The 14,598-nt window shown below is 39.7% G+C and overlaps 1 protein-coding gene across 1 annotated transcript in view; it reads right to left on the reverse strand.

The window, feature by feature from the left end:
• lamb2l (laminin, beta 2-like) overlaps positions 1-2,508 on the reverse strand; it is a 54,393-nt gene extending 51,885 nt beyond the window's left edge. The window contains exon 1 of the mRNA XM_073470556.1: positions 2,409-2,508. The gene's annotated coding sequence lies outside the window, so the exon portion shown is untranslated. The remainder of the gene's footprint in view (positions 1-2,408) is intronic.
• Positions 2,509-14,598: the final 12,090 nt, after the last annotated feature.

Here is a 14,598-nt window from a genome sequence, read left to right on the forward strand (position 1 = left end):
TTTACAACAAAACAGAACAGCACTGCATAATTTTTAAAGTAAAAAACAACTTAAAAAAACAAACAAACTCCATACAGCTCGTCCACAGTAATCCAAATCTTCAGTCGCCCTAAAGACCTGGTTCTGGAGGTTTTCTAAAAGCCTCAATACAACTTCCTAGCTACTTTAGCTATTAAAAAGAATGCCGCAATGCTGTTTCACTGTGAAGCTCCAGAAAATGTTTGGTGGAAACCTCACCTGATGTTCCATCAGCAAGGGGGTGAGTAGATAATGAACTGTTTCTTTAAACATAATGGATTACACGTCTGTCTTAGTCAGAAACGTAGTGTGCTGCACTGAGCAGAGTCTATCCACTCAGAACTACTGGGAGGGAGGAGGTCAAAATGTTTTATGACCTACGATCCAACACAGAACTACACAAAAGGAATGTTTATGGATATTACGGCTGTAATTGTGTATTTCACCACAATGTTATCATCAAAGCCAATATATTGTTCAATCTATAGTCGATTGACAGAGACCACAAGCAGCCAGTGTCCCCACATGCTCAGTTCTACCAGTTGGGGTCTGAGGGACTCGTGGATCCTCTTAACCCTTCAGGGTTAGAGTTGATCTGAGCAGTAGGGCGAGAGGCAAGGTACTTGAGCTGATTAAAGCTAGACTAAGCCTACAAGGGCCATGGGAACACATACCTCCACACATACACACACTTAAATACCTTGACAAGCTGGTGAAAAGAAATTAATTGGCAATATGACGTTCATTGAAATCAATGGAAAATAAAGCATCCACCAATGCTGTTCACTTGTCTGGGAATGCCCCTCACCCATAAGCACAATTAGGAGAACAAGTTTTCCAAGGTTACACTTAGATATTTATCAGTACCTAGTGTGAGGTCAGGGGAACAAGAGTTGAAGAAACAACAAACCACTGCGTTAATGATGCTGGTTGTTATTCATCTACACCAAAAACAATGTAACATCATTCATAGCATTTCAGAAGGTGAATCTGAGCTGTGCACTCCATTAATCTGTGCTGCTGGTTAATCTGGTAGGAATGTGTGCAGCAGTGTCAGAAATCTGTCTTGCAGCCATAAGTGACCCACTAGTGTCAGTGAGAGAGCTGGTCCACACACACACACATACACACACACTTGCCATTTCCTTTCCAAACTACTTTTCATTTAAAAGGTTTAACAACTGGACCACGATGTCTCCTATTTCACTGTTAAGTCCATTCTCACAGCACTATAAGTTGCATATTGTGTCGTGATCTGATTCCAAACTACTTGCGCTGTCACAAATTATACTAAACACACATTTGGCACGTGGCATTTAGTTCAATTTGGCGCCCACCACAGTTTCTCAGTGCAACACATACAAATCCCAGGTCTGTAACAATTTATTAGAGGTGCTAACTACAAGCAAAACTCATGACGCCATAACAATGTTATGAGTTGAAAACTTGCTTCTTGAAGTAAACATGTATGTAACGCTGTGATCCTACCCTCTCACTGAAGTTACATAGTGTAGAAACAAGTGATAGAGACACCATTCACTGTTACAAGACACTGTACCATCAAAATTATTTTGATGCTGTTATTTTAAGGTAAAAAAGTTACACAATGTCGCTTTAAGCTCTGATTTAAAGTGAGCACAGAGACACTGAAGGATGCAACCCTCAGCAGACGAATGTTAAACAGCCAATAGGAATAAAATATTTTGAGAGGAGGGGAATTTGAATCTGCACTTGACATGTTGTCTTTGTTGCTTCAGGCTCACAAATAAAAACACAAATAAGCTAAGCCTAGTGACTCAACCAGTGGCACTCTGAGTAGAGTTAAAGCTCATAAGGACAAGACACAGCTGAATCACATGTGTAGGGCTGTGGCATGCCAGAACTGCTGTCAGGTTAGCCAAATCTGCTGGACAATTACAACAACATTCAAACCTGACTGCTACTGTTTCATCCAAAGAAATAACCAGCTCACTACTGTAAAGATTGTGGCTATCTATAGTTGTTTTAAATAAAAGTGTTACAAATGAGCAAAGCTGGAGTTGAGTTTACCCACAAACATTTTAACTTTTAATTTCGTTGTAAAAGGTCCGCTAAACAAACATGACAGCAAGCTAACAGCGCAGAAGATAAATTAGCTTAGCATGAAAACACCTCAAAGTGGCTGAAGACTGTTAAAACTCACATTCTACGTCCCAGCAGCAATGATACGGTCGTGCCGTGGGGAACAGACCGCTATAATAAAGTTTATAGCCTGTTTTTAAGGCAGCAGGACACACTTGCTGCTCCTGTATAAATTATATTAACATATTCAACGTTACAATAGTGCTTTTGCGTTATGTGGTTTTTGAGTCAAGTGTTAGCAGAGACGGAAGATACGATGGGGCGCTCACCTGCTCGGTAGTCTGCTGACTCCTGTCTCTCTTTCACACACACTCACACACAGAGAGAGAGACACACACACTCACTCACTCACATACACACACACAAACAAGCTGGGTCTCGTCCTCTCTCTCACTCTCTTCCCGTACACACGCCGTCTCGCAGCGGCTGCACCACCTGAATGAGCTCGGTGTCCGGGGCTGAAGCGGCACAGTAGCGGGCTCGGGCCGGCGGCAGGAGGAGGAGGAGGAGGAGGAGGAGGTGGAGCTCAAAGTGTCACCGGCAGCTTGCACCACTTGCCCGGGAGCACAGGAGCAGGTAGGACTCTTCCACGGTGCAGGACCCCACCCAGTCCTACCTGAGCAGGCCCACTGTTCTTCGAGGGAAGTATTAGTCATAAATTCCTCTCTGCTTCAAAGTGTTGAATCTACTGTGGCCTATTTTCTGTGAAAAACGTTTTGAATGGAAACTTTGCTCACGGTAATGAACTTAACCTTGAAAGTCACCACCTGAGGACAAGCAAGGAAATAAAAGCACTTATATATAACAGTGTTGTTTACAGGGTGAAATACTTATACTTACTAAAAGTTGATAGGTAGAGAAAAGAAAACATGACAAGTTACGTAAAAATGGACTTTAAACTTTCTTTATTGAATCTTCCATCACTTTTCACCTGGCAGCATGACAGAGGGTGTCACTCAAAGTTAAAGGGATAGTTCACCTAAAAATCAAAGTGCCTATATATCATACAAATATCTAGGTACCCTTTTTGTCCACAGTTTGATGTAAACACTGCAGCTAACATGAAGCGAGGGCAACAGAGAATTCACCTTCTCCGCCCAACTAAATTCCTTCTCCGTCAGTCCCGTCATCCTCAGTCGCTTTCATCAATCTTTCATTCAGAGCCTCCTGTGTTTTTCATTTATCTACTGGTTTCACAGCCACACACTGAAAGACAGTAACAGTCTGAACAGCATTGTTAAAATCTGTTCTAAGATCACAGTAGTGGCACAAAGGGACTTGACCTCTTTTTGCAATCAGCAAATTGGACTGAAATGTCAATGGATCAATTTTAAGTCGTTTTGAAAAAGCTGAACCTCCTGGTAATGCCAAATGTAAAATTTCACCTTTTGGGCCCCTAATTATCAAAAGCTCTGTGTATCTCACATAAAGTTCTCCATGTGGACACAGCATGACAGTTTTTTCCAGTCCATGATGAGCCCTTTTAATTGTTTGGGGTTTTCGATGTGCAAGTGGTATTTCTCTTGACCCATGTTGCTCTGTCCCATATGAAAGTGGCAGCACAGACAAAATATATAGGATTTTACTCTGAGAGGGTAAATGATCTTCCCCTCTCATAACATGCAACCTTGTCTTGTTTCCTGGGAGGGAGATAGCAGGATAGCTCATCATTGACAGGATTTATACCATGGGAATTATCAAGAGATGTTGACAATGTCCGTCGCCAAGCTTATTATGTGGTGCCAGCCAAGTCAACTGATACATATCATATATCCCCAACCAGCAGCCGCCTGATATGAGGACAGTCTCCTTTGCGAAGGGTTGATGTATGTGTGTGTGTGCTAAGGTCTGATGTGATCTCTGGGCCTGTTGATGAGCTGCTAATAAAATGGATGTTTCGCAGAGAACATGCTATCATGAGATGGACATTAGATTGAAAGGGATACACCAGCAATAGTGAAGTGTTTACTCTGGTACTGGGTTGTGAGAGGTAGAAAACGAGAGCCAGCAGGACAGAGGAGCAGCTGGAAAGCACAATGTCAGGAGTCAGCGCAGGTTGTGCAAGGTGAAGCCCAGGAATGGCTGGAATCCATAATTATCAACATTTCTGTGGAGCAGTATTATCCTGTAGTACAAACATGAAAGTAAACAGCAAGTTCAGTGTAGCGCACAGCTATAGTTTGTTCTCACATAGAGACACTTTATACAGTTCTGCATATGCAAGCACAAAGGACAGCAGAGGTTTAGCAAAAGACAGAAAAAATGGGGCTTTGGGAATGGGCCTCTCATTAACCTGCATCCATTTTACCATATCATCCCTGTCAGTACATATACAAGCCTCCTTTTTTTCCCAGTCAGTGCCAGATTGTCATTGTTGCTTTGCATCTTTGCTTTCGAGCCTCTAAAACCTGAATCGTCCTTCAACTGGATCCATCTGCACCTTTTCCTTGCCTCATTCCTGCTATCCTGGTTTCAGTACTTCTTCTTTGTGGACTTCGTCAGTAAGTCTATGTGCCTTCACCTCTCCAATAATCTCTGAGCTGTTGCTGTTGTCTGCACTTGGGCCAGAAGCAGAGGCTGTAATTTGTCCAGTAAAACATCTGGAGGAGGTGGTGTTTTACCTGATAACTACACATGCTCAGAAAGCGAAAATGAACAGTTGAAAGCCTTGGTTGGCCTCTTCTTTGCATTCTACACGTGCTTTTGTGTAATTTACCGTGTGTGTAGCGTGTGTATGGACGTGTTCTTATTTAAAAAGGTCTAGTTTTACTGTGAAAAAAGTCACACTGATATGAGGGAAGCATCAGAAATATACCAAAGTCATGTTAAGTGGCCTCATTTACTTCAGTTAATTTCTGTTTGACAAGCTGACACACTCAAAAAAATATTTCTCTAAAACAGTGACTGATTTTTTTAAGTAAAGTGAAGTATTTTTAATTATGTCAAAATGTTCCATCTGATTCTTTTACATAAGTTCAATGTAAAGTATCACATTTATTTCCAAGTTTTTTTTCCAATCATGTTGAGTCAATGTGAATGAATAAAAACAAATATGTATGCCATTTATTACAGGAGACATAGAACAAATAAGATAAAAAATCAATTTGAAATGCACTACTTTCATGTGTAATACTTGAATAACAAACACTTAAAAAAACATATTATGTTTACATAGAAGTTACCCAAAACTAAATGTGACACTTTGCATTGAACTTAAAAATTTGCATGTAATTGAATGACTTATAGTCAGTGTTTTAGACTTACCACAACATAATACCTCAGATATTACATACTACAGCATTTGTAACATGTATCTTCACTGAACACAAATGTGCCTTGTGTATGCACTAATTAGTGCTGCCCTCTAGTGACAACAGAGCACTACACCCAGATGCCTCCACGTGCAGCTGAACTTAAAGATTTGGCTCAGGATCACATTTCCCTACCCCCAGAGGACAACATGAAGGCATTACAGTAACATGAACTGCTGTGCAACAGTACAACAGTGAAACTGTTGTGGTTGTAGCATATGTACAATCACAACAGTATATGTTTAGTATGTCTCCAGAGGACAAGGTTTGATCTCCAAGTCATAACATCAACAATTCCAGTGTGAGGAGGTGTCAAATGCATATTTAGCGGATTTACCTGCTTTTACTATATAGTCCTTCACTATGAATTTCAGTTACATGTTTTCATCAACTTTGTGACAGTTAAATGTATCACACAGAGTTTCTAACAGATTATGAAAAATGTAACTCTGATGCATCTATATGACCTACATAAGCAAAAAAGACAATCAACAGGAAGATAAGTTCTTTTTTTATTTTTTTATAGCTTTATTTAAGGTGTTTTCAGTTATTCAGAAAATAAGTATACAAACATACAAACTCAAAACAAAATCCCATATTGGTACCCTCCCCTTCTCCCTCCCCATATACCCTCCTAATGGGACGAGTACAAAAAAAAACAAAAAAAAACAACAAAAAAAACAAGATCCAATTCTGCAGAGGTATATCAACGTGCTAGTCAGACAGTTGACTAGAGAGAGCGCTTAGATAACATGATCTGTTAGAGATTCAACTTCCTCACATATTCAATGAAGGGAGTCCACACTCTATTGAATGTGTCGCAAGAGCCTTTCAGAGTATGTCTAATCTTTTCAAGCTGAAGTACAGATAGCACCTCCTGGATCCATCTCCTGAAGGGTGGGCATTTATTAGATTTCCAATTCATTCATTCATTCATTCATTCATTCATTCATTCATTCATTCATTCAGATTAACCTACGCGTTATGAGACTACAGAATGCTATTGCTCTCTTTTGTGTGTTTGTGATATGTATTTCCGAGGGAGTGACTCCAAATATAGCAGTGAGTGGACTGGGTTTGAGAGATGTGTTGCATAAAGCTGCAAGGCAGTCAAATATGGAGGACCAGAAATCAACTAGGGAGGGACATGACCAGAACATGTGGCCCAATGACACCGGGTTTTCACATCTGGGACAGATAGGGTGAACAGATGGGTATATATGTCATTGGAGTAATGTGCTCTGTGAAATACCTTGAATTGTATCAGTCCATGCCTTATACATATAGAGGAGGTGTGTATGTTGGAGATGCATTTAGCCCAGACATCATCCAGGATTACAATTTCCAGGTCCCTTTCCCAGGCTTCACGTATTTTGGTGTGTGTTGGGGGATCAATATTATGTATTATATTATACGTCTTAGAGATCAAACCCCTGTTCCATGGATTCAGATTTAATAGATCATATGCTGAGTCTTTGTTTGGCGGCTTGGGGTAAGTAGGGAAATGTTTGAAGGCGAAGCTGCGGGCTTGGCGATATCTGAAAAAGTGTGATCTTGGAATATTATGATCTCTAACTAGGGCTTCAAAGGACAGAAATGAGTTCTCATCAAATAGATCAGCGAAGAAAACCAGTCCGTGCTGATGCCAGCCAGCGAAATTCTGATCTATCTGTGAAGGTGTGAAAAGATGCTTGAGGGACAGAGGAGAGAAGCTATTCATCAGATCAACGTTAAAATGTTCACGAAATTGTACCCAGATTCTAACGGAGTTGATGTGTGTGATGAAAGTTCCATCATTGCCCAGGCAGGCCCATTTTTGTCAGAGAATGCCATCACCCAGTATGCCAGTTTAGAAATGTTTGATGCCCAGTAATAATCGAGAAAGTTTGGGAGACCCAGTCCCCCTTCAGATTTAGGTCTTTCCAGATAAATCTTCTTCATTCGAGGCGTGGAATGATTCCATATAAACGATGAGATATATTTATCCAATTTGATAAAGAACTGTTTTGGGAGCCAGACAGGAATTGTCACAAACAAATACAGGAATCTAGGTAGTACTGTCATCATGAGGGTGTTAATGTGGCCCGCCAGCGAAATGGGAAGGCCCGACCACCTCTCTAGATCCTTTTTTGTGTGTTCTAATAGATTATCATAGTTAGCCTTCTTAAGTGTTTCAAATGAACTGGTTACATGTACACCTAGGTACTTAAAGGATTGATATTCAGTTTTAAAAGGGAATGGATCATAATCTAGTGTTCTGCTAAAAATCATTTATGGGGAAAAGTAGACTTTTTGATAAGTTTAATTTATAGCCAGAGAAACTCCCAAATTCCTGTAGTAGCTGCAGGAGGTGAAGTATAGATTTGCTTGGGTTGGCGACAAAAAGGAGCAAATCGTCCGTGTAAAGCACAGTCTTATGGGTTGTGTTTCCTCTTGTGATGCCCTTAATTCCCTCATTGTCCTTGATTGCAATGGCAAGAGGTTCTATGGCTAAGTCAAATAGGAATGGTGACAAACAACAGCCCTGACACGTACCTTTATATATTGGAGAATATGCTGATATAGAGCCATTTGTTTTCACAGCCGACATTGGGCTACAATATAAAATTCTAATCCAGTTGCTGAATGTTTCTCCAAATCCAAACTTCTTTATAACTGCATGCAAATACTCCCACTCTATCCTATCAAAAGCCTTCTCGGCGTCGAGTGACAGAATTACTTCAGGTTGCTGTGTTGGATGGGTGGAATACATTACATTGAAGAGCCGCCTCAGATTGAAAAATGGCTGCCAACCTGGAATAAAGCCGGTCTGATCTTGATGTATAAGTGATGGTATCACATCATTCAATCGGTTTGCCAGAGATTTGGTCAGAATTTTATAATCAAAGATAAGTTCTTATTGTATAATCATTGTAGTTATACTTAATTCTGGCCAACAGGTCGGATTCTGGTAAAAAATCTTCATGAAGTATATTTTTTTATAACAACGTGACTTTCTTCTCTCTGTTGTGATGACTCAACTTGAACTTGGGGCACATACATTTATCCAGACAAATGTGGTTTTGGCACTGCTAACCATAATTACACTTGTTAGCTGTGGGTCATGATCAGGCCATGATTATAGTTGTTAGCAAAACAATATCGCCGGTCAGAGATACATTATGTGTTTGGATCTCTGTCACCGAAAACTCAATGGACATTTTTTCAAGTTCCATTAATTCATTTTCTGTCCATAAGGAAACTTCACAGATGTAGTATATTGTGGTATTTTGTGACACAGTGCTGTAAAACATTATGTATTTCTCCTGGGAGATCCTAAGAATGGGACTGACAGAGACACCATTCACCCTATCACAAGACTGTGTTCCAGCAAAATGATTTTGAAGCTGTTACTTAAAAAGGTAAATTGGTTACATAATATTGCTTTAAACAATGATTTGGTCAGTGAAAGTAAAAACGCACAAAATTACATTTATTTTACTTCTGAATTTTGAGATTTAAAAAAATATCTACAGTCCTGTTGATTAATTAAAAGTTGTTTATTGTGCTGTCACTTATTGGGCTGTTACTGCTGTGGTAACTGTTCACCTGTCAGTCGAAGAGTAAGCCCTGTACTCTGCTGTCTGTCTCCTTGGATTTGATAGGATTTGAAAAGTAGCCCATTTTGTTTTCTGTGCTTAGTCACAGGCTGTATAGGTCCATCCGCTGCACAGGCAAGTGCTCTAACAATCTGATCTGATTAAATGCAGGCTTCATAGATAATAGTTTTATTTGTTTTCATTTTACATCACATCACAGATCGCACATTGCCATCACACATCACATTTTACCAAATGTGAAAACTTTTCCCTAACTTTTAAAGGACCCATAATCACATGTGGATTAATGCACAGGCTTTCCTAGGCTGCAGCCTAGGGGCCCCACATGTGGAGGGGTCCTTGAATTGGTCAGATTATTTTTTAGAAATTTAAATACACTTTAATGGAAAAATTCATTAGCCTCTATTGGTCCATGGGGTAATAAACAGACAAAACAGCACTGATTGGGCAGACATGGGTCACCTCATCCAGTGAAGCTCATCGATTCGATTTGACCTACCTACACCGGCCGTTACCTGTCAACCAAAAGTTTGCAGCGGCAAAATGTCTGACAAAAAACCCAGCGGGGCACAGAAGCGAAAAGTGCAGTGGGAGAAAGAAAAAAGAGACAGAGAACTATTAGCGAAGATTCCAAAATTAACGGGATATTTTAAGGCTGCTGGTTGTCAGGGTCAAGAAGATGTGGAGGTGGAGGACGTTGACCGCGACCACCGCGGCTCGTCATCTTCTCAAGCTAGTGAGGAGGGTGAGACAGTGGGCACATCCACTACAGAGCCAGCGGACACATCGGCTTTGACCTCCATTGTCCCGGGAGTTAGCCACAATATGCTAGCCTCCGCTAATCCCTCCGTGAGTACATCACCTGTTGCTGGGGGCCCACATAAAAAATAGTCTAGGGGCCCATGACTACCTTAATCATCCTCTGCCCATGATGTCCATAACCATTCACAATTTTTAAGTACACAAATTGACGTGTCTCATCTCATCTCATTATCTGCCGCTTTTCCGTGAGGGTCGCAGGGATGTTACCGCCATATCCCCCTTTCAGGGGGTTGCAGGCACACAGGGCCCTTTCTGATGGCAGAGGCTGCCACTTAAGGTGCCATCTGCACATCAGGAGCAATTTTGGGGTTTAGCATCTTGCTCAAGGATACTTCGACATGTAGCTCAGTTCCGCCCAGGGGAGCCCAGGGGAGCCGGGATTCGAAGCAGCGACCTTCTGATCGCTAGTTACCTGCTCTACCCACTGAGCTACAGCCACCCCTGAATTGAATTGATGTGTACTTTGGTCATTATTGGATGAAAATTATATAGCAGTTTTTCATTCCCTCACTGGTATTATTAGCTGAAAGCATGATCATTACCTTGTCCTATATTACACAAAGAACTTGATGGTCTGTATGGAGTTCATGGTGAGAAAGCTGAACAGACTCACAGTCAGTAAAAGAGCTCTTGCCCCCAAAATGTAATATAACTGCTCAAAGATGCTATAGTGTATTTTAATATCTCATCGCATTAGCATGACTTTTCTTTGAAGTTATTATGAACTGTTTTGCACAACAAGGCTGTGCACGCTGCATGAACAATACATATCCACAGTATATACTTTAACAATTATAGATTCCCCCTTTTTTTCTCTCTCTCTTGTCCTCAACAAAGGTGTCGTTTACTGTCGGATACTTCAGACATGTCCCCACCACTTTTTGAAATGACCAGTTTTGTCCCCATCCCTTTTTAAAAAACGTAATTATGTAAAAATATGCTCAAAAATAGCTTTCAACAAGAAATGTTACCCAGCAAATCAGATTAAATGTTTTTGATGCGCCATTATGCCATTTATTTTTTCTGGCATAATTATCTACTCTAACCTCACACATTGCCTTAAAAAATTTTTAAATTGAAGCCCTTATGTCTCCCACCATGTTTCAACAAAAAGTGATGACCTTGGTTGTCAAGGTTATCCACATTCGTCTAATTACAGCCTGTGTTGTCTAATTTAAATACCACAGGTTAATGTTGGCAGCATTAAATGTGGTATCTGATTACATACTGCAGTGTCTAATAGTGTATTAGCATCTATGATTTGGTTTCTCTGAGCATTAGTAGAATGTCATTTGTTATAACAAATTTGTTTTTGTTTTGCCTTTTTTTTGAGAATCACTCAGAAATGGCACAGTGTGTTAAAGGTCCCTGGCTTTTGCTGCGCTTCTTCTCAGGAGGTTGAACAGAACATACTGTAACTATTTTCATTCATCATCATTGAGACTATCAGAATTTACATTCCTTAAGATTAAAATAATTTTACAACAGTGAAATATGTTACAAAAAACTCTGATTGTACACTAATGAGATCTTTGTAAATTGAACAATCCACTGTCTCCCCTTATTTCAGTCTAGGTGGGATCGTTGAGGCGGATGATTTTTTTTTTCTTCGCCTACATATATACAAGATATAAGCAAGCAATCTTCATGCACTTGTTGTGTGAGTTAATAACAGTCCTCACTCAAGATGAATGTGAATAAAGTTACATGGTAGGCAGCTAACAGCTCCTCCCTGTGGACAATCTGCAGCCTGCTGCTACTCAGGAATGAATAAGGCAGTAAAAGCAACAGTTCCATGTGGTACCCTATCATTATAGTTTCCTGCCTTTTGACACCCACCTCAATGAGCTGCTAGATGAACTTATACTGAGATGTGAGATAAAGTTAATCTCCACTGTACATCATTGACTTCCTTTCCAGCACAACCGATTTCAAAAGGTACTAAAAAAAGTCTTATCCACTCTGAACACCAAATGAAATCAGTGCCACTGTGAGGGAGGGTTTTCTACAGCAGCCAGGAGTGTGAGGAGCTTCTGTTAGTAACTGCTCTCATGGGGGAGGGAGGCAAAATTCCACCTTAATTTTAAATTTTTGTTATTTATGTTTTTCCCGGGGTTGCCACTGACATGTGCTTCACACTTTGAGACAACATGCCTTCTGTCCACTTGTTGACCTGCAAGTGTAATGTAGACACTCTTTTCTTTCCTGCCCTCTCCCCATCTTATGACCCTCCTCTAGAGTTCGATTGTTTGGGGATTACAACAAGGTCATGTGAGCAAAGGCACACAGCACTATTCGGGGGACCAGTGATGCTATTCAGTGTCATGACTGGTTAGCCACGGGCCACTGCAGCTTCAAGCACTTTTAGCACGGCAGCGATATGGAGACTTGGGTACACTTAAATGAAGACCATGGTTATGCCAATACTTTGTTTTGAATGACTGGAGTTACGGTACATAGCGTTCCATGACATAGAGTCTTTCAAAAGACACTTACCTTTTCTCTTCGATACCTCAGTATTTTATTTTATTTAGCTCAGTATTTTATTTTATTTATCTCAGTATTTTATTTTATCTACCTCAGTATTTTATTTTATTTACCTCAGTATTTTATTTTATTTATCTCAGTATTTTATTTTATCTACCTCAGTATTTTATTTTATTTACCTCAGTATTTCATTTTATTTACCTCAGTATTTTATTTTATCTACCTCAGTATTTTATTTTATTTAGCTCAGTATTTTATTTTATTTATCTCAGTATTTTTATTTTATCTACCTCAGTATTTTATTTTATTTACCTCAGTATTTTATTTTATCTACCTCAGTATTTTATTTACCTCAGTATTTTATCTACCTCAGTATTTTATTTACCTCAGTATTTTATTTTATTTATCTCAGTATTTTATTTTATCTACCTCAGTATTTTATTTTATTTACCTCAGTATTTTATTTTATCTACCTCAGTATTTAATTTTATTTATCTCAGTATTTTATTTTATCTACCTCATTATTTTATTTTATTTATCTCTATTTTATTTTATCTACCTCAGTATTTTATTTATCTCTATTTTATTTTATCTACCTCAGTATTTTATCTTATCTACCTCAGTGTTTTATCTTATCTACCTCAGTATTTTATTTTATAGCTACTTAAGCATTTTATTGTATATGGTATTTTATTGTTTTTTGTATATTGTATATAGTACTTTATTGATTCTATATTTGCCCTTGCATTTTGATTGTATTTATACTTGAATGTACCTGCTGCTATGATAACCTAATTTCCCCTCTGGGATTAATAAAGCTATCTATCTATCTATCTATCTATCTATCTATCTATCTATCTATCTATCTTATTATGACTGAAATGTGCTTATAATAGATCCATGGTCATGATCCTCATCACGGCAGCCCTCCCTTCTCCCTTTATGTGTGTGTGTGTTGTCATTCCCTGTCTGTATTCCTCCCCCTGTGTCTCCCCCTGTCTGTTCTGTGTGCGTGCAGGTGGGCGTGGTCTCCTTCCACAGGCAGCGCCAGGTGAATCCACTCCAGTAATCAACCCTTCTATAAAGCCTATGGATTCCCTCCTACTTGTCGCCAGATCGTTTCATCAGTCCACGAGATTGCTGTGCTTGCCTCGTGTACACCCGTTTGCTTCTGCCCTGCCTGCCTGTGGACCTGCCTGCCTGCTGCCTGCTCTCCTGTGTTCCCCCTCAGTGTGAGTACGCTCGAGAGACGTACATCTAGACACTCTGACTCTCACTGGAGACTTCATGAGCCACAGTTGGATCCTGGGACTACGCACCAACCCTCCCCCTTGCACTTGTTTTGCAAATTTGAACATTAAAGACTTGTTATTTTCTGTTTAAACCAGTTGTTTGAGTCGTACATTTGGGTCCAGACTCCATACAAACCGTAACAAACTGAACTGTACCACCATTTCATTACTGTGAAGTGACTTTTAAAACAAGATGATTGTCTAAATATTTGTATAAACTTATGTTAAGCCCTGTTTGTCTAATTATGACCATGAAGCAATGGTGTGTCTTGTGAGCCATGAGCATAGGCGGAAATCACAGGGGGAGAGGGGGTTTATTTATGTTTTAACTTTATGTTTCTTTGAAAATTATCCAGTGTTGTCATTTTACAGATGTTGAAAGGCAAACTTTTAAATGTGGTCACTGACTTGGCAGCCTTTTACCATGCACTGTAACTCCACCACCATCCCCTCTGCCTGCCGACATTAAAGTCAGTGTAACGTGACCGCGACATGACATGCTTCATGGAAATGTCCCTACAGTATGAAGTAGTAGGGACATGAACAGTACTAAGACAAGTGCAAGTTTGACTGTAAAATGTGGTTTGCAGAAACATTAACTTAACTGCTAACATTATATGCTGCCGACTGGGCTGAAAGATGTGTTTAACTTTTTTTTCTTCTTCTACCATTCAATAGAACAAAAAATATTTACAGTTATGACTGCATTTGTTCTGTCCATTACCTCCCGGTTGAGCCTTGTACATCAGCGCAGCAATATGACAATATTGGTACTTAGCAGCTGTGCCTTTTAACATGCTGGTACAACTCTGAATTTACTGACCTCCAGTTTTCCAGTAGTTCCAGTTTGTAAAAAAAACCAAAACATCAAATTGGCAAAACACATGTGATGCAATATTATAACGAAGCATAATACAAAAAAATTAGTTTATTGCAAAAAGTGCTGAT

The sequence above is a fragment of the Pagrus major genome, chromosome 7, assembly GCF_040436345.1.
Source record: "Pagrus major chromosome 7, Pma_NU_1.0".
Classification (NCBI taxonomy): domain Eukaryota; kingdom Metazoa; phylum Chordata; class Actinopteri; order Spariformes; family Sparidae; genus Pagrus; species Pagrus major.